The 18,290-nt window shown below is 41.9% G+C and overlaps 1 long non-coding RNA gene across 1 annotated transcript; it reads right to left on the reverse strand.

The window, feature by feature from the left end:
* Positions 1-1,174: 1,174 nt before the first annotated feature.
* On the reverse strand, positions 1,175-3,280 carry LOC118991555 (uncharacterized). Its single transcript, XR_005067441.1, has 3 exons — positions 3,229-3,280; positions 2,251-2,303; positions 1,175-1,439 (listed from the first exon to the last, which is right to left on the reverse strand). It is a non-coding gene; the product is annotated as an uncharacterized LOC118991555 (long non-coding RNA).
* Between the last annotated feature and the right edge of the window lie 15,010 nt (positions 3,281-18,290).

Raw genomic sequence — 18,290 nt, forward strand, 5'->3', positions numbered from 1 at the left:
GAGGAAATGAGTGATAACAGACTGTATTCTCAGGTCATAGTCAACCTATGCCCCAGCCCAAGGGTCCCTCAGAGCCTGGTCCCCAGGCTGGTGGCTCTGGGGAGCAGCTGCTCTCGAGTGGACAGTCTCTGCCCTCAGCCACCGGGGCACTCAGCACCAACAGCGTCACCATTGCAGCTGCTGTCCAAAGGCCTCTGGAAATCCACAGAGCCATTTTCCCAGACATAACTGAGAACAAAGGAAAAGTAACCGTAGTGAACACAGCTCCTCCTGATGACTCTGAGGTAGACTTCAGAGAATAAAAACCTGTGAAAGTGTCCATGCAAGGTGGGATTGGAGGGTCCCCAGAAAAGGAACCAATCAGCATTGCAGCTGAAGGCCCTCATCTGTCTCTGGGCATATGTTTTTTTATGAAGGTTCTTTACCCAATGCCTGGAACCTAGTCTTCATCAAACTGCACTGATGATTTTCTCTGTTATAGAAGATCTAAGATTGAATGCCTTAGGAGTCTACAGAACCCAAAGAGAAAAATGGCTTGAGTAGATATCTGTGTGATAATTTAGTTAAAACCTATAGTTCTTATACTTTTGAGATTTTTAGTGGGGGATAGTAAGTGGGGATCATATATCAGGAGAGAGAAAATTGTTGTCACAGAGATGTTCCCTTCTATTACCTTAAACACTCCAGGGGCCTTAAGTTGTGGTGGGAGGAGCAGAGCTCAGAGAGGAAACGTTTGGGAACTGATGCTCTTTTTCAAATGTACTTTGTGAATGTCAACAAATTACTACTCAACCTCTTTTGCCTTGGGCTTTTCTTTGGAAAATGTGGATCATGTTTCATGCATTTTACATGTACATCTTCTTATACAGAAACTTACCAGTAATATCACTGGTTAATTTCGCTGTGTTCCTCTCTCCTGTTGTGTGTGACTGTTAGTAATGTCACAAACAAACGAATGACACGCAACCAGCCCTGCTGGCAAGTGATTCTTCATTATGAAAGAATTTATTGCATTTGTGCTCTTTGAGTGAAAGTATTTGCAAGTTAAGTTGTTTTTTCTTTTTTTTGGAGGAAAAGGGCATTGTTTGCATGTTTGTTTGCTTGTTCGTGATGCCACCTATTGCAAGCTCTTAAAACTCCCCACATGAAGTTTCCTCAGCCTGCAGTTGGAGCATATCTGTTGGCCAATGAAAGATGGGAATCAGGTGATAAATGCCCCTGCTCCCTCACTTATCAAAGGGGATAACCCACTCTGAGGTGGGTTCTACATTGAAGTTGATTTTTCTCTTAGAAGCACTTCAGCTGCTTAAATCCTCCCTGAACCATGAAACAGGTTCATCAGCTGTCAGCAAAGGCATGATCCACAACCACTCACAACGTTCAGACACGGTCACCTTCGGTTTCCAGAACAGGGAGCAGAAGATGTGGAGAAGCGTTCCCTGGGGCCTGAATAGTGTTAACGGGGGGAGCAGATGTTCAGAGTCACAGCTTGCATGGTACCAGCCCCTAAGCATCAAACCCCATGTGGCAGGACTATTGACGTGGGGATTTAATGAATGTGTCATTTATCAGGCTCCTCTTGCTCATGACTAGGGGCAGGACTAAAAGTTATAGAGCAATTAAAACAATGCCTGGCAAACACTAATAAACAAGACAATAAGCATTTCCCTCTCTTCTCTGTCTTCTTCTCTCTATTCTCTGTATTTTAGCATCTCCTTTTAAATATTGAGAATAGGCTCTAAAAGCAGAATATAAGGAGTTTGCCAGGTAAAAAGAAATAGGGAAGAGGAAAGACAAGTGAGAGGTTTTCTTAGGCTCCGCCAAGATAAAAAAGCCAATCAGCCATAAAATAGCCAATAAAGAGCTTTATTGGGGTTTGTGCACCCAGGCGAGGTTCCCCAAGTCTGCAGAGGCTGGGAGAAGTCATACCCAAGCAGGGAATGTCGTGGGGTTTTATTTTTGTTGGCTGCCCATGGGAGCTGGGGATTGGTCCCCTCTAAACAAAGCAGCAATACAGCATTGGTGGTCTCTTCCTCAGACTCAGGTTACTGTGAGGATGTCCGTCTTGGCAAAGTCCAGCCAGAGCTTTCTCCTATCCCCGCCCACCCTAACAACAAGAGGTCCCACTAAGGGCACAGGGCAGCAGTGAGTTGCTCCAGTCTTCTCCATCGGGCGCATCACTCCAGAGACCCTGAGCCTGGGGAATTTGTCCCTGGGCTTCCTCGTGCAGTGGGGTGTCAGGGTCAGCACAACTCAAGAATGAGGGTGGAAGCATAAAGGGTGAACATCCATCCAACTCACACCTGGAAGAGGGTTTGGGGATAAGAAAGAATGGTCAGAGAAAGTACTTGAAGTTACCGTAGTTTCCTCAACCCTCATTCAGGGTCCCTCAGAATAACAGAGGTCTCTGGTCCATTCCCCTGCCACACCCCCTCCCTGGTCCTAAAGGGAAAATTCATCACTTTGGTTCTGGGGCTGTGCCGTGGAGGCTGCGTCAGACTTGGGTATTCCCTGTCTCACTGACCTCTTCACACAGACTTCTCTACTAGCAACAAAAGTGTCAACTTAGACTCCTTTTTCTGATTGGCTGAAATCTCATCTGAAAGGCCCTGGTTTGGATATCTTCCAGCCGCTTGCCCTGACCCCATCAGCATTCTCTACCCTTTCTAGAGTTCCCTACACTGTCATTGTCCTGGCTACATTCTTCAGTGCAGCCACTGCTGGCCTGGTCTGAGACGAAGGCCACTCAGACAGATATCCCTGCTCCTGGCACCTCACCTGAATCATCCCACTGGCCCAAAGGCAGGGCACTTTGGAGGAGGGCAGTGTGTGCCCATGTGGATAGACAATGAAATAAAGAAACAGTCATTAACATGAGTGAAGGTACAGTATTGAGACTCCCCCAGGGGACATCCTCTGTTCCCTCAGTGTGGAAGATTAAGGGTATGGACTCCTTCTTTGTGGAAATCCAGGGAGAAATCATCTTCCCTGGTCAACATCCCTTGGAATCTGTGTGTGGTCAGTGCGTTAACCATGAACATAACAATTACTTTGTCACCTGAATTGCCATCCAGGACCCCATTTTCCACTCACTTTAGTAATCAAGAAATATTACTTATTTTAAAGGATTCTGTGACCTTCTTAATGTCAATGGTAATATAATTAGAAATACAAGCATTTATCAAGCATTTATCCCTACATTTTCTAAATCTTTACAAAGCTACTCACATATGTTCCCATGTGATCCGCTAGGTAACCAGTCAGATGAATTTTTCATGACTACTCATTGTTCCGTCCCGCGGAACAGTCAACTGGGGTCCCGAGTCTACCTGAAATGGATGAATAGGGATGGGAACAAGAGGTGCAGAGAAAGGCAGCAAGGCAAAGGATTCTGATCAAGCTGCAAATTTTATTTTGGGCGGGGCTGTTATATAGGGGGCAGGGGAAAAGGGGAGGTGGTCCTGATAGGTTGTCCTGTGCATGCTCACTGCATGCTCTTGGCGGCAGTTGGTGGGTGGGCGCGTGATCAGCATCTTGATTGGTAGTTAGTACTCGTGATCAAGGGATGCCCCCAAGGGTGGGGCCACCTGGCTCGGCTGCAGTATCCTGTTTGGGTTGCCTTAGCCAAGCCCTCCTGGTGCGATCTTCTTGATAGATTGCATCCACCATCTTTAGGCCCTGACAACTCATATAAAGTCAGTCCTTTCTCTTTACACAAAATTATCACTTTAAAATCTCATTTTAGATAATCTGAAAAAGAGTCAAATTAGTAGCAGAGTGATCGAGGATAAAATATTTTAGCTCTGAGAGACTCAGTTTTGCCTTATCTGTAGAAAGAATGCACACCTCAAAGGACACTGTCCTTTATAATGTGGAAAATTCCTCTGTGACCTGTGCTGAGCTGCATACACGTGAGTTCTAATGTAATAGTAGTGAGTTCATCGGGGTTTTTTTATATCACTAAAAAAGACAGCAAAGTCTTCTTGTTATTTCCTGTATCTGTCCACATGATGGAATTACCGTGATTTTGAATCCCTACCCCTTACCCCCTCATTACGGAGGGAAAGGGGTGGGGGAAGTGCATCAGATGTATTTGATCATGAACCCCTGCCTTTTCCTTCTCTGCAGTGATAAGACTACCCCTGCCCAGAACTGCCACTTAGTTATAATTTCAGATCTCAGAACTTGGTCCTCCTTTCAGTGAGCTCACACATGTGGAAACTTGAGTGCAACAGAGTCATAACACAGATTGACGAAAGGAGAGCAAAGTGAGTGCAGCTCTGTGAGCACGTGGGCTGTTAAGGCAGAGAGTCGAGGACCACACGTCACCCATCATGATGAGATTTAGAGGAAGAGGGACTGGCTGCTCCTTGTTGTAGCTGCCGCCAAATCTCTAAAGCCCTGACCTGACCATGGGCTGAGTGCCTCGCATTTCCCACCCCATGATTGGGGTCCCCTGCATCTCAGCACCGACACATCCATGCAGTCTTGTTCTCAATAGCTTTTTCCCCTTCCCCCAAAACCCAGCAGGTACCAGACAGTGGTTACTGTCACTTAACAATACTTTTTATACCCCTAAAGAGGTAAGGTCCTTGGTTTCAAAGGTGAAACTACAAGAATCCTGCCTTCCAGGAGTTCACACGTGGGGAGGGAAATATATATGGGGAAAAATAAACAAGACAAAAGTTTGCAACAGCTGCTACAGGGAAGGGCATATGTGCTGACTAAAGACAAGGTTGAAAGCTCAGGGACTCAGAACTATAAATTAATAATGATGCCCATTGGTTCAGTTATTTTTTTCTCTTGCAAAGGGTTGGCAACATAGGACTAGAAGATGAGCTTTATTTGTGAATTAAATCATGAATAATAATTTTTCAAGATGAGGAGGACGAAGAGTTGATGGTGTAAAGGTCATGATGGAACTGAGACAGACTTTCCAGGTGTGCTTCTCAGAGCAGGTGATGGCTGAGCCAATAGGGGCCATTCTGAGCAAAAACAAAAGAAAAACACCACACAGAGACTTATCTGACTGCAGACAGGGAAGTTTGGCAAGACTTCAGGGATGCAAGGGTTGGCAGGGTAGGGGGTGGGGGGAAGAACTCACAGCGTGTGGTTTGGTATGCTTAGAGGGTGGGATTCAGGTATTCTGGTCTTACCAAGGTTTAGCAACAGCACCATTGAAATTCACCTGTTTTGTTCTTCCCAGTGTGACAAGAGAAAATAGAGGTAATTTATAGGGAACTGTTCCACGTGGCATGGCAAATATAGCCCAGATCTATCGGGAAACTGACAGGCGCAGCTCGGCACACAAGAAGCCAAACCCATGGATTGGTTTCCCCGTGGGAAACTAGGTCTGCATCATACCTAAACTGTTTTGAGGCTTGCTTTTTGCTAAAATTCCCTCACCCTGGATTGAAGTAGAAAATGTTTACTGCATATCTTTAAAATGGCTTCCTAAAATCTATGCTAAACCTCCCAAGGATATAGTATGACCAGTTTGACCACCTTTCCCCTTGCATTTGCAGCATCCTTTTCCTTGATACCTGTAAGAAGCAATCAGCAACATCCTTTCCTTCGTTACCTGTAAAAGGTAATCACCTAAAGCAAACCTGTGCATAGTAAATGAGGACCACCCTTGATGTAATCCAGAAAAGCAATAAAAGCCTGTCCAGGAAGGGGTCAGGGCCCTCTCTCTCTCTCAGAGAGTGGCCTTGTCATCCCTTTTCTCCACAGAACTTCTGCAGTCCGTGTGAATTTACTCATAGCCGCCACAACACACAGACCCTGCTGGCCAGAGTCCGCATCAATAACTTAAGCAGAGAAGTGCCAAGACATGGTTTTCTGTTCATAAAGCCACCTGGGAAGCAGTGTGGAGGGAGCTTTGTATGTGATTCAAAAAAGATCCAGGTTAATTGGAGGAACCCAATCCACCAAAAACTGGTTTACTAAGAAACTCATTTGCCAATGGCCAGTTTGCTAAATGTACCCCAAATTAATGTACTCCAAAATAATTTCTTTTTTTATATCTCTCAAGTTGTTAAAAATATGCTAAACCACAGTTGGAGGTTTGGAAGTGTATTAGAGCACGGAGAATCACACCCCCCAAGTTTCTGGGGCCCTCTCCCCCACCCCCCACCCCATTCCCTTGTTCTCCAGGACTCCACTCCATCTTTCTGCCAACGAGCAGCCCAGGCTTCCACTACAGATTATAACAAGTGCATTTGTAAACACAAAATGTAAACCAGACAATCACAATTCACTTAAAATTTCAGAAGTTGTTTAAAATGCTTTGAATGTAAATTGAAATAAAAATTTTACTTAAAATATGTTTTGGATGAATTTGGTATCTATTATAAATTGATCCTTCAGAGAAATTAGCAAAAGAGACTTTGAATTGTTAACATTTATAAAAATAAAATATAACTTTTAAAAATAATTGATACCAAAATAGGTTAAAATAAAGAAAATTTTCTTTCTGAAATGCTGACATTTTTGTAATGTTCACTGGACAATTAATAAATAAATTCAACTATCCCTTGAGCACAGTTTTGGTCAATTGCTAACCTTACTAAATCTGGTCAGTCTATTAGTCAACACACCAATATATGGGCTAATCTGTAAGACACATCCCTGCGAGTGCGCAGGAGCCTCAAACCACAAGTTGTTTTTATCCAGTTCTTGTTTCTGGACCAGACTTCTCAAACACAACCTTAGAAAACCCCAGACATGTGAGAAAGCTAAGAGAAAAGGAAAGGAAGCTGGGATTTGTACCCAGGCACTTTCAAGCATTGTTTGCATTCCATCGGTGTGCACAGCGTGTCGGACTCCCTCCTGTAGTCTCGCCCACCCTCTCCTGTTTCCATGCTCTGCCACCTTTGATCAGTAACTGACCACGTAGGCATACGGCACACCCTTTACACCAGTTGCCCAATGATTTTCATTCAGATGAGCAGGTCTCCATGGAACCTTGAAAAGAGGATCAAGTGGGAGCAACCTGAGAGTGACAGGTTTGTAGAGTTTGACCCTTTGGAGAACTGAGAAACACTGCTCACTCACAGGCTAGTCTGGACATCACGACTGAATGTTCCAACTCTGCCTACACCCTCACTCCTGACCCTCTGATCAACGGACTCTCTCTGCTCCCCTTTGGACCCTATGCCTTTCTAAACCCATCGCCTCTTTTCCCAGAATCCCTGGTTCCAACCCATTCTCAGAGAAGAGAGAGACACCAGTCTGCAGAGGTTGACCTGGGCATTGAGGAGAACTCCTTCCTTATCATCTAAGGGCTGTGCTTGGATGGTGCCAAGGATGTTGGAGGGTGAAAGGACTAGGACTATGGAAATGGGTTAAGCAGGAAGATAGAAAATAAGATGACACAGGGAATTTTCAAAATCTGGGAACATGAGAAGTGCATGCCCCTGGTATAGAAGCCGGAAACACCAATTTCATGCAGAGAAATGGCCCTTCAAAACAGAAGAGGAAAGTGATGAGAACCCAGGTTGCGCGCTATGCACTCCCTGTATGACTGGGCCTTATCTCCTGATCCATTTCTTCAGGTTCTTTCTTCCTGTCAATCTCCTCATCCCCTTCCTGCCTCAGTGAGGTCACTCGGCACTCACCTATGCATGTTACTGTTTCCTGCTCATCTCTGGTGTTTTTCCTCTCATCTCTGTTTCCTTTTCCCTGCTGATTCCTGGGATATTTCCAGAAACCATTCTTCCCCTGCTTTTAGATCTGTGGTCACCATGTTGCTTCTTCTTCAGGAAAACCTCAAATATCTCTCCATGGAATTTTTATAATGTTACCTTCTTCCATGAGTTCTTACCAGTAAGAGAGTCTCTAATATTCAACTGGAATATATTTAGCCCTGCTTAAGCTTACACCTAGAGTCATGGTTGATGGACAACTGCATCAGCAGCAATGATATGTGGGGAGAATGACCTTATATTCTCATGTATGAAAGCTGAAGCTATTCTGAGGGACAGGGGACTGAGGTGGGTGTTGCACTACATCCACCATTACTCCCAGCCCCTTTGATAATCTTACTTGACAAAGGATATGAAGTCAGAATGAGATTACAATTTGGATATATGACCAAGTCCCACCATTGAGAGCGATAATGCCCAGCTTGGAGACAGTCGGTTAGTCTCTGGCTTCTCTCAGAAGGTCTCTTCATATACTACTTAGCAACTACTCTGAACCTAGAATGGTTTTCTGAACCATGGAGCACTGGCAAAAATTGGCACAATCCTTGTTCATTGCATATTTTTTCAGTGAATTGGGCTCTGTTCAGAAAAAAATAAGGAAATATTTAAAGAAAAAGATATACTAGATTTCCAAGATGGAAAGTACATGGAGCTGTGTTCACGTGCTCCCAGCTCCAAACCAAGTTAAGAGCTAAATTGCAAAGCAATCAACCCAAACAACCAACTGAAAGATAGCTGATGTGAAATATAACAAAGGAGTAGAGAAGAAGCTACATAGACACTGGTGAGAGGGTTGAGCTGCAGCAGGGGAAAGCCCCTGCATGAGGGTGCTTCAGCAGCTGAGGAGCCAGAGAGATGTCACAGCTGCAGCACTCCCTCCACCTAGGAGCATGGGGTCATGCAGGGGTCCCTGGGAAGGGGTCTGTGTGGCATCTGGCAGGGAGACTCAGGGGGATTCAGTGAGGCTGGGAGACTCAGAGTGCACCTTCCAGGGTAGAGCACTCTTGTTACAGTAACAACCTGGGGGGTTCATGCTGTGGACGGACTCTGGCTGCTGGAGAGGCCCCACTGCCGTACTCGGGTCCTCTGGAGGGGTCTGCTGGCTACACCCAGCAGTGACTTTAGGGGGCTCTCTATTTTCTATTTAGGTGGAGACTCAGAGAGTGACTTAATGGTGTGGTTGAGGAAAGAGGACTGGTCACCCTCACCTCAAGTGCACAGCAAGCACCCTTCCCCTAACCTGGAGCGACTCCTGCTCCTGAATTCAGAGGCATAGAGGCACCACCCCAAGCTGGGTTAGGAGTCACTACAGAGCAGCAACTTTTGGCTCCATCCAACTGAGACCAGCTGCTTAAAGACATAAGAGTGTAGCACGAGGCTGGAACTTTTAGCCTTGCCATGTTTGGTTTGGCAGCAAGCAGGGGAGCACACAGAGCTGAGATTTTCAGACTGTCTGTCCTGGGGAGGCTTCTGTCCTGGAGCCAGATGGGTGAGTGTAAGTTGCTTGGCTACATTGTGGGAAAGCAAATCCAATCTCCAGGGTTTAGTTCAGCCCATGGTATCTTGGGAAAAAAAGGAATTGCCTGCCCCACTCCCATGGGTTTACTGGTACTGGGCACCACCCCCAAAACTGTTTAGATCAGCCCTGCCAAACCTGATTACTCCCACCAGACCCACCCTCCCACCCCCCACCCCCACCCAGTGCAGTTCTGTGGTGGGGACTAGGGCAAAAGAAACAGCAGTTCAGAACCAAGACTTTATTTTTTTTCTTTCTTAATTGTTTTATTGTTGTTCAATTACAGTTGTCTACATTTTTCCCCCACCAATCCCCTGCCACACCCCAGCCAAACCCACCTCCCTCCCTTGCTTCTACCCCTCTTTTGGTTTTGTCCATGTGTCCTTTATAGTAGTTCCTAAAAACCCTTTGCCCCATTATCCCTCCCACACCTCCCCTTTGGTTACTGTTAGATTGTTCTTAATTTCAATGTCTCTGGTTATATTTTGCTTGCTTTTTTTTCTTTTGTTGGTTATGTTCTAATTAAAGATGAGATTATATGGTATTTGTCCCTCATGCTAGCTTATTTCACTTAGCATAATGCTCTCCAGTTCCATCTATGACATTGCAAAGGGTAGGAGCTCCTTCTTACTCCCTGCTGCATGGTATTCCATTATGTAAATGTACCACTGTTTTTGATCCACTCATTTACTGATGGGCACTTAGGTTGCTTCTAGTACTTGGCTATTGTAAATTGTTCTCCTATGAACATTGGGGTGCATGTGTTCTTTTAGATTGGTGTTTCAGGGTTCGTAGGATATAATCCTAGCAGTGGAATTGCTGGGTCAAAACGTAATTCCATTTTAGTTTTCTCAGAAAATTCCATACTGTTTTCCACAGCTGCTGCAACCTTCTGCATCCCACCAACAGTGCAGTAGGGTTCCCTTTTCTCCACATCCTCTCCAACACTTGTTTGTTTTTTTGTTTATGATGGCCATTCTGACTGGTGTAACATGGGATCTCATTGTAGTTTTAATTTGTATATCTCTGATGGCTAGTGATGCTGAGCATCTTTTCATATGTCTCTGGGCCCTCTGTATATCCTCCTTGGAGAAGTATCTGTTCAAGTGTTTTGCCCATTTTTAATTTTTTTTTGTCTTCCTGAAGTGGAGTCATGTGAGTGCTTTATATATTTTAGAGATCAAATCCTTGTCTGAGGTATCATTGGCAAATATGTTTTCCCATATAATTTGTTCTCTTTTCATTTTAATGCTGTTTTCCTTAGCCATGAAGAAGTTTTTTAGTTTGATGGGATTCCATTTGTTTATTCTTTCCTTTATGTACCTTGCCTTAGGGGAGATATCAATGAAGATGTTGCTGCATGGAATGTCTGAGATCTTCCTGCCTATGTTTTCCTCTAGGACTTTTATTTTTATTAAAATAAATTTATTTTTGGCCCTGGCTGGTGTAGCTCAGTGGATTGAGCGTGGGCCTGCGAACCAGACGATCGCGGTTTGATTCCCAGTCAGGGCACATGCTTGGGTTGCAGGACAGTTTCCGGCAGGAGCCAGTTCCCTGCAGAGGGTGCACGAGAAGCAACCATACATTGATGTTTCTTTCCTCTCTCCTTCCCTTCCCTTCTAAAAAGATAAATAAATAAAATATTTTAAAAAAATAAAATAAAATAAAATTATTTTTATTATTTTTTTAATTTATTTTTTATTATTTTTTGCTTAGTTTTTTAAAATATATTTTATTGATTATACCATTACAGTTGTTCTATTTCCCCCGTTCATTCCCCTCCACCCTCCACACCCCGTCCCCCACCATTCCCCCCTTTAGTTTGTGACCATGTGTCTCAACTTCTTTAGATTCTATTTTTCCCCTACTAATCTTGCCCTCTCCCCTATCTATTTTCTACCTACTGTCTATGTTATTTTCTATACCTTCTCCCCCCTTCTCCTCCTGCCAGTCCCCTATTGCTAACCCTCCATGTGTTCTTCATTTCTATGGTTCTGCTCCTGATCTAGCTGTCCTCTTGGTTTGCTTTTGTTTTAGGTGTGGTTGTTAATAACTGTGAGTTTGCTGTCCTTTCACTGTTCATATTTTTTTATCTTCTTTTTCTTAGTTAAGTCCCTTCAACATTTCATATAATAAGGGCTTGGTGATGATGAACTCCTTGAATTTGACCTTATCTGAGAAGCACTTTACCTGCCCTTCCATTCTAAATCAAAGCTTTGCTGGATAGAGCAAATCTTGGATATAGGTCTTTGGATTTCATGACTTGGAATACTTCTTTCCAGCCCCTTCTTGCCTGGAAGGTCTCTTTTGAGAAATCCGCTGACAGTCTGATGGGAACTCCTTTGTAGGTGACTGTCCCCTTATCTCTTGCTGCTTCTAGGATTCTCTCCTTCATTTTAATCTTGGCTAATGTAATTATGATGTGCCTTGGTGTGTTCCTTCTTGGGTCCAACTTCTTTGGCACTCTCTGAGCTTCCTGGATTTCCTGGAAGTCTATTTCCTTTGCCAGACTGGGGAAGTTCTCCTTTATTATTTGTTCAAATACGTTTTCCACTCGTGGCTGTTTTTTTCCCCTTCTGGTACCCCTATAATTTGGATGTTGGAATGTTTAAAGATGTCCTGAAGTTTCCTAAGCCTCTCCTCATTTTTTTTGAATTCTTGTTTCTTCATTCTTTTTTGGTTGGATGTTTCATTCTTCCTTCTGATCCATTCCATTGATTTGAGTCCCAGTTTCCTTTCCATCACTATTGGTTTCCTGTGCATCTCCCTTCATTTCAATTAGTTTAGCCTTCATATGTTCCTTTAATTTGTGGCTATAATCAACCAGTTCTGTGAGCATCCTGATCACCAGTGTTTTGAATTGTGCATCTGAGAGGTTTGCTATTTCTTTTTTGCTTAGAGTTATCAGCTCTGGGGCTTTGAGTTCTTCTTGAGCCATGTTTTGGAATGTTCGTGCCTGTTACATATGAGGAGCAGAGCCCTAGGTGTTCACCAGGGCCGGGCAACTCAGTCGCTGGGTTGTGACGCTGTATGTGGGGGTGGGGTCAAAGGAAAGCAATGGTGGTCCCCTCAGCCACCGCCCACTGGGCCCACGCGCGTCCATCCCACTGCCCGCAAATGTGTGATGGCGGTCAGCCCACCGCCTTGCACATTCACTGGGTTCACCCGCTGGTGCCTGCGCGGTCCATCTCACTGCTCACTCCTCTGCTGGTTTATCTGCGCACGAATGCACACCATCAGCCTTCCCCACACCCTCACTAGGTCCGTGCTGCTACCCGCTGCTCCTCTGGCTGCCTGTGCACCTGGGTCAGGGGATCTTCCTTGCCTGTCCCTGCTCCGCTGCTGGCTCCGCCCCTCTTACACGTCCCAGTTGAAGGGTTCGTTGTTGTCGGACTTCCGTGTAGTTCAATTTTCTGTTCTTTGGCTGCGTCTTTGTTTACTAAACCTTTGTTGTATTCAAACTTGGTCGTGGGAGAAGGCACAGTGTTTCCACCTATGCCTCCATCTTGGTGGAAGTCGCACCATTTGTATTTAAGTCTTTTATCCACATTAACTTTACTTTTGTGTATAGTGTAAGTTGATGATTGAGTTTCATTTTTTTGCATGTAGCTGTTTATATCTCCCAACACCATTTGTTGAAGAGGGTACATTTTGCTCCATTTTATGCTGCTCCCCCCTTTGTCAAATATTAATTGACCAGAGAGACTTGGGTTTATTTATGGGCTCTCTGTTCTATTCTATTGGTCCATGTATCTGTTCTTATGCCAGTAACAGGCTGTTTTGTTAATAGTGGCCTTGTAATACAGTTTGATATCAGGTATTGTGATCCCTCCTATTTTGTTCCTCAAAGTTGTTGTGGCTATTCGGGGTCATTTACAGTTCCACATAAATTTTTGAAATGTTTGTTCTATACCTGTGAAATATGCCATTGGTACTTTAATAAGAATTGCATTGAGTCAATAAATTGCTTTGGGTAGTATAGACACTTTGATGATGTTAATTCTTCCAATCCATGAACATGCTATATGTTTCCATTTGTTTATGTCTTCCTTAATTTCTTTCTTCAGTGTTGTGTAGTTTTCTGAGTACAGGCCTTTTACCTCCTTGGTTAGGTTTACTCCTAGGTATTTTATTTTTCTTGTTGCTATATCAAATGGGATTTTTCTCCTGATTTCTGTTTCTGATGTTTCATTGTTGGTGTACAATAATACTTTTGATTACTGGATACTGACTTTGTATCCCACTATTTTGCCATATTCCTTTATTAGGTAGAGCAGTTTTGGGAGGGAGTCTATAGAATTTTCTATGTACACTATATGTCATCTGCAAACAATAACAGTTTTGTTTCCTGTTTTCCAATTTGGATGACTTTTATTTCTTTTTCTTTTCTGATTGCTGTGGCTGGGACTTTCAATACTATGTTGAATAGAAGTGGTGAAAGTGGATAACCTTGTCTTGTTCCTGATTTTATTGAGAAAGCTCCAAGTGTTTGCCCATTGAGTATGATGTTAGCTGAAGGTCTCTCATATATGGCCTTTATTATGTTGAGGAATGCTCTCTCTATTTCTACTTTGCTGAGTGTTTTATCATAAATGTGTGCTTTGCCTTATCAAATGCTTTTTCTACATCTACTGAGATGATCATATGATTTTTGTCTTTCCTTTTGTCTTTCCTTTTCCTTTCCCAAGTGATATATTGCCATTATTGATTTGTGAATATTGTACCATCCTTGCATCCCTGGGATGAATTCCACTTGATAATGGTGTATGATCTTTTTAACGTATTGCTGGATGTGGTTTGCCAATATTTTGTTGAGGATTTTAGCATCTATGTCCATCAGTGATATTGGCGTGATGTTTTCTTTCTTTGTTATTTCTTTATCTGGTTTTGGGATTAGGATGATGCTGGCTTCATAAAAAGAGTTTGGGAGTCTTCCATCTTCCTGGATTTTTTGGAATAATCTGTGAAGGACAGGGGTTAGCTCATCCTTAAATGCTTTGTACAATTTTCCTGTGAAACTGTCTGGTCCAGAGCTTTTGTGTGATGGGAGTTTTTTGATTACTGCTTCAATTTTGTCAGCTGTTATTGGTCTGTTCAGTCTTTCTGCTTCTTCTTCATTAAGTTTTGGAAGATTATATGTTTCTAGAAATTTGTCCATTTCACCTAGATGTTCAAATTTCTTGGCATATAGTTCTTCATAGTAATTTCTTACAATCCTTTGTATTTCTGTGGTGTCAGTTGTAATCTCTCCTCTTTCATTTCTGATTATGTTTTGGGGGAGTCTCTCTCTTTCTTTCTTGATGAGTCTGCTTAAAGGCTTGTTGATATTGTTTACCTTTTCAAAGAACTGGCTCCTGGATGTATTGATCCTTAGAACTGTGCTTTTAGTCTCTATGTCATTTAATTGTACTCTGATCTTGGTTATTTCCTTCCTTCTACTTGCTCTGGGCTGTCTTTGTTGTTGTTCTTTGAGTTCTTGTAGGCTTAGGGTTAGGTTGTTTATTTAAAATGTTTCTATCTTTTTTAGATAGACCTGTATTGCTATGAACTTCCCTCTTGGGACTGACTTTGCTGTCTCCCATAAGTTTGGATTGTTGTGAGTACATTTTCATTTGTTTCCAGAAACTTTTTGATTTCATCCTTGATCTCATTCTTGACCCATTCATTGTTTAATAGCATGCTATTCAATCTCCATGAATTTGAGGGGTTTTGAGTTTTTTTTCCTTGAGGTTGGTTTCTAGTTTCAATCCTTTGTGTTCAGAGAAAATGTTTGATATGATTTCAATTTTTTTGAACTTGTTGAGGCTTGTTTTGTGTCCTATCATGTGATCTATCTTTGAAAACATACCATGTGCATTTGAAAAGAATGTGTATTTTGCTTCTTTGGGATGAAAGTTTCTATATATATCAGTTAAGTTTATTTGATCTAGGACATTGTTCAATGCTGTAATATCTTTGTTGATATTTTGTTTGGAAGATGTATCCATTTTTGACAGTGAAATGTTAAAATCCCCTAGTATTATTGTGTTGCTGTCAATATGCTTCTTGAAGTCCTACAAGATTTTCTTTGTATTTGGGTGCTCCTGTGTTAAGTGTATATATATTTACAATGTTTATGTCTTCTTGATGGATTCTTCCTTTGAGTATTATGAAGTGACCTTCCGGGTCTCTTTTTAGGGCCCTCTTTTTTAAGTCTATTTTGTCTGATATGAGTATTGCTACCCTGGCTTTTTTTTTCTGTCTGTTTGCCTATAAAATTTGTTTCTAACCCTTCATTTTCAGTCTATATAGGTCTTTTGTCCTAAGGTGGGTTTCCTGTAGGCAGCATATATGTGGGTTATGATTTCTTATCCATTCAGGTATTCTATGTCTTTTGATTGGAGCATTTAATCTTATTATGTTTAAGGCTATTATTAATAGGTACTTATTAATAGGTACCAATTTTTCTCTTTGTACTTGTGTTCCTCTCTCCTTCTCTCTTTTCCTTCATATTCTTAAAGTAGTATCTTTATCATATCTTGCAGTGCTGATTTGTTAGAGATGTGCTAAAATAAATGTATACATTATATATATTTTTTGGTCTGGTAAGCTTTTTATTTCACCCTCCATTTTAAGTGAGAACTTTACTGGGCAGGATAGTCTTGGTTTCAGTCTTTTGCTTTTCATCACTTGGAATATTTCTTGTCATTTCCTTCTGGCTTGTAGTGTTTCTGTTGAATAATCAACTGGTAATCTTATGGGGCTCTTATGTATGTTACTAGCTGTTTGTCCCTTATTACCTTTAAGATTCTCCCTTTGTCTTTAAATGTTGTCATTTTAATGATGATGTATCTTGGAGTGGACCTCTTTGGGTTCATCTTGATTGGGACCCTCTATGCTTTCTAGACTTGCATGACTTTTTCTCTCATCAGGTTAAGGAGGTTTTTGTCATTACTTTTCAAACAGGTTTTTTATGCCTTGTTTCTCTTCTCCTTCTGGTATTCCTATGATGTGGATGTTATTACATTTCATGCTGTCCTGCAGCTCCCTTAAACCATCTTCATTCTTTTTGAGCCTTTTTTCATTTTGTTGCTCTGTCTGAGAATTTTTTCCTACCTTTTCCCCCAGCTCACTGATTCAATCTTCTATTTCATCTAAAATGATTTTAATTCCTTCTACTGTGTTCTTCATTTCAGATATTGTATTCTGCATTCCTTCCTGTCTTTTATTGATAGTTTCTATGTCCTTATTCATGCTGGTATAGTTCACAATACGTTCCTTGTAGCTTCCCTGGAGTTCTCTGTAGTTCTCACTGAGTCTCTTGAGCATCCATATAACCCTTATTTTTAACTCAATATCTGATAGTTTGCTCAATTCTATATCACTTGTCACTCTTTCTGGGGATTCCTCCTTTCCTTTTGATTGTGAGTTGTTTCATTGTTTCCCCATTTTATGTGATTGTTCTTGGGTTTTTTTTTCTGCTTTGATTCCCTTTCTTTCTGATGCAACCTTATATGGTAGAAGACCTGTGGGACTCAGTTGTGCAGTCTCCTTGATCTCCTAAGCCTGATTTCATCCTCTTAGGATGCCCTTTATGCCATTTATGTTAGCTCTCTGGATGTATTGGGTTTTGGTTGTTCTTTGGTCATTCTTTGGTGGTTTCTTCCCTGTGGCTTTCTGACTGAGAATTGTTCTACCCACCATGTCTTGTATGCTGTTGTACAGGTGCTGCCAGAACAAAACCAAACAGCCCAGAAAACAAACCCACACCTTCAAAAATAATCCTTACCCACAACCACACTATCAACAGCAAATGAGCCAATATTAATAAAGGTGTAATAAGATTAAGACTATTATTAGAAAGGAAAAATGAATATGACATGAGTAACTGAAAGAAAAAAAATTTTGAGAGCATAGAGGGAGAGCCAATAATAGTAGTGGGGAATAGAGACAAGTCAAAGAGGGAAAGAAAATAAAATTGACATCATAAATAAAAATGGGAGGGGAAAGGGCAGAATGATGTAAGAAGAGAGCATATAATACTATGTTTAAGCAGAAATCTAAAAAATATATGGTGAGAAAGAAAAAACGCAGGAATCAAATTGGAAAAACATCCAGCACAGCAATATCAACAACAAATGAGGAAAGTATTATAGGTGAGGTGGGAATAATAGGAAAAAAGAAAGAAAGAAAGAAAAGCCTAAGGGATGTCTTGAGGAAAGAGAAGTAAATTTTGAGAAGATAGAGGAAAAGGAATACTATAGTGAAGAATGAAAACTAGGCTAAGACCAGGAAAAATTAAAATTTAAAACAAAAGAAAAGGGGCAAGATGTAGGTAAAATGGAGTAGGAGACAGGAATGGTAAAATTTGAGATTTGAAATAAAAAATAGTGCCCTGGCTGGTGTAGCTCAGTGGATTGAGCGCGGGCCTGTGAACCACACGATCGCGGTTCGATTCCCAGTCAGGGCACATGCCTGGGTTGCAGGCCAGTTCCCAGCAGGGGACTCACGAGAGGCAACCATACATTGATATTTCTCTCCTCTCTCCTTCCCTTCCCCTCTAAAGATAAATAAATAAAATATTTTAAAAAAATAGTGAAGATCTAGAAATAAAATTGAAGAAATGCAACAACAATCACCATATCCACAACTGACAAGCAAAGATTGATAAAGATGGAGAGAGAATAAGGGTACCTTAAGAACAGGAAAAAGTGTGAGGTAACTAATGACAAGAAAAATGGTTTTCAGAAGCTGGGTGTGGTAGAAATGGTAAGAGCATGGAATAGAAACAAGTTGTAGTGAGACAAAAAGTGAAAGTTAAACTGAAAATAAGAAGAGGAAAGAAGAAGGTAAAATGGAGTAAGAGAAGGGAGGAGCAAAATATGATATTTGAAATAAACTGTAATATAAAAACTACTGACATAATAGGCACAGACTTGAAGGACAAAAAAATGAATGTTAAAAAAGCTATACAGGAGAGAAAATAATACAAACCATGAAGAAGACTGGGGTGGAATTTGTGTCAGTAGAATCCAGTGTTTACCACTGTCTTCTCTTTCTGGATCTGCCCCTGGTGATGTCAGATGGTG

The sequence above is a fragment of the Sturnira hondurensis genome, unplaced genomic scaffold (genome assembly GCF_014824575.4).
Source record: "Sturnira hondurensis isolate 20B ecotype Veracruz unplaced genomic scaffold, ASM1482457v3 Scaffold0007578, whole genome shotgun sequence".
Classification (NCBI taxonomy): domain Eukaryota; kingdom Metazoa; phylum Chordata; class Mammalia; order Chiroptera; family Phyllostomidae; genus Sturnira; species Sturnira hondurensis.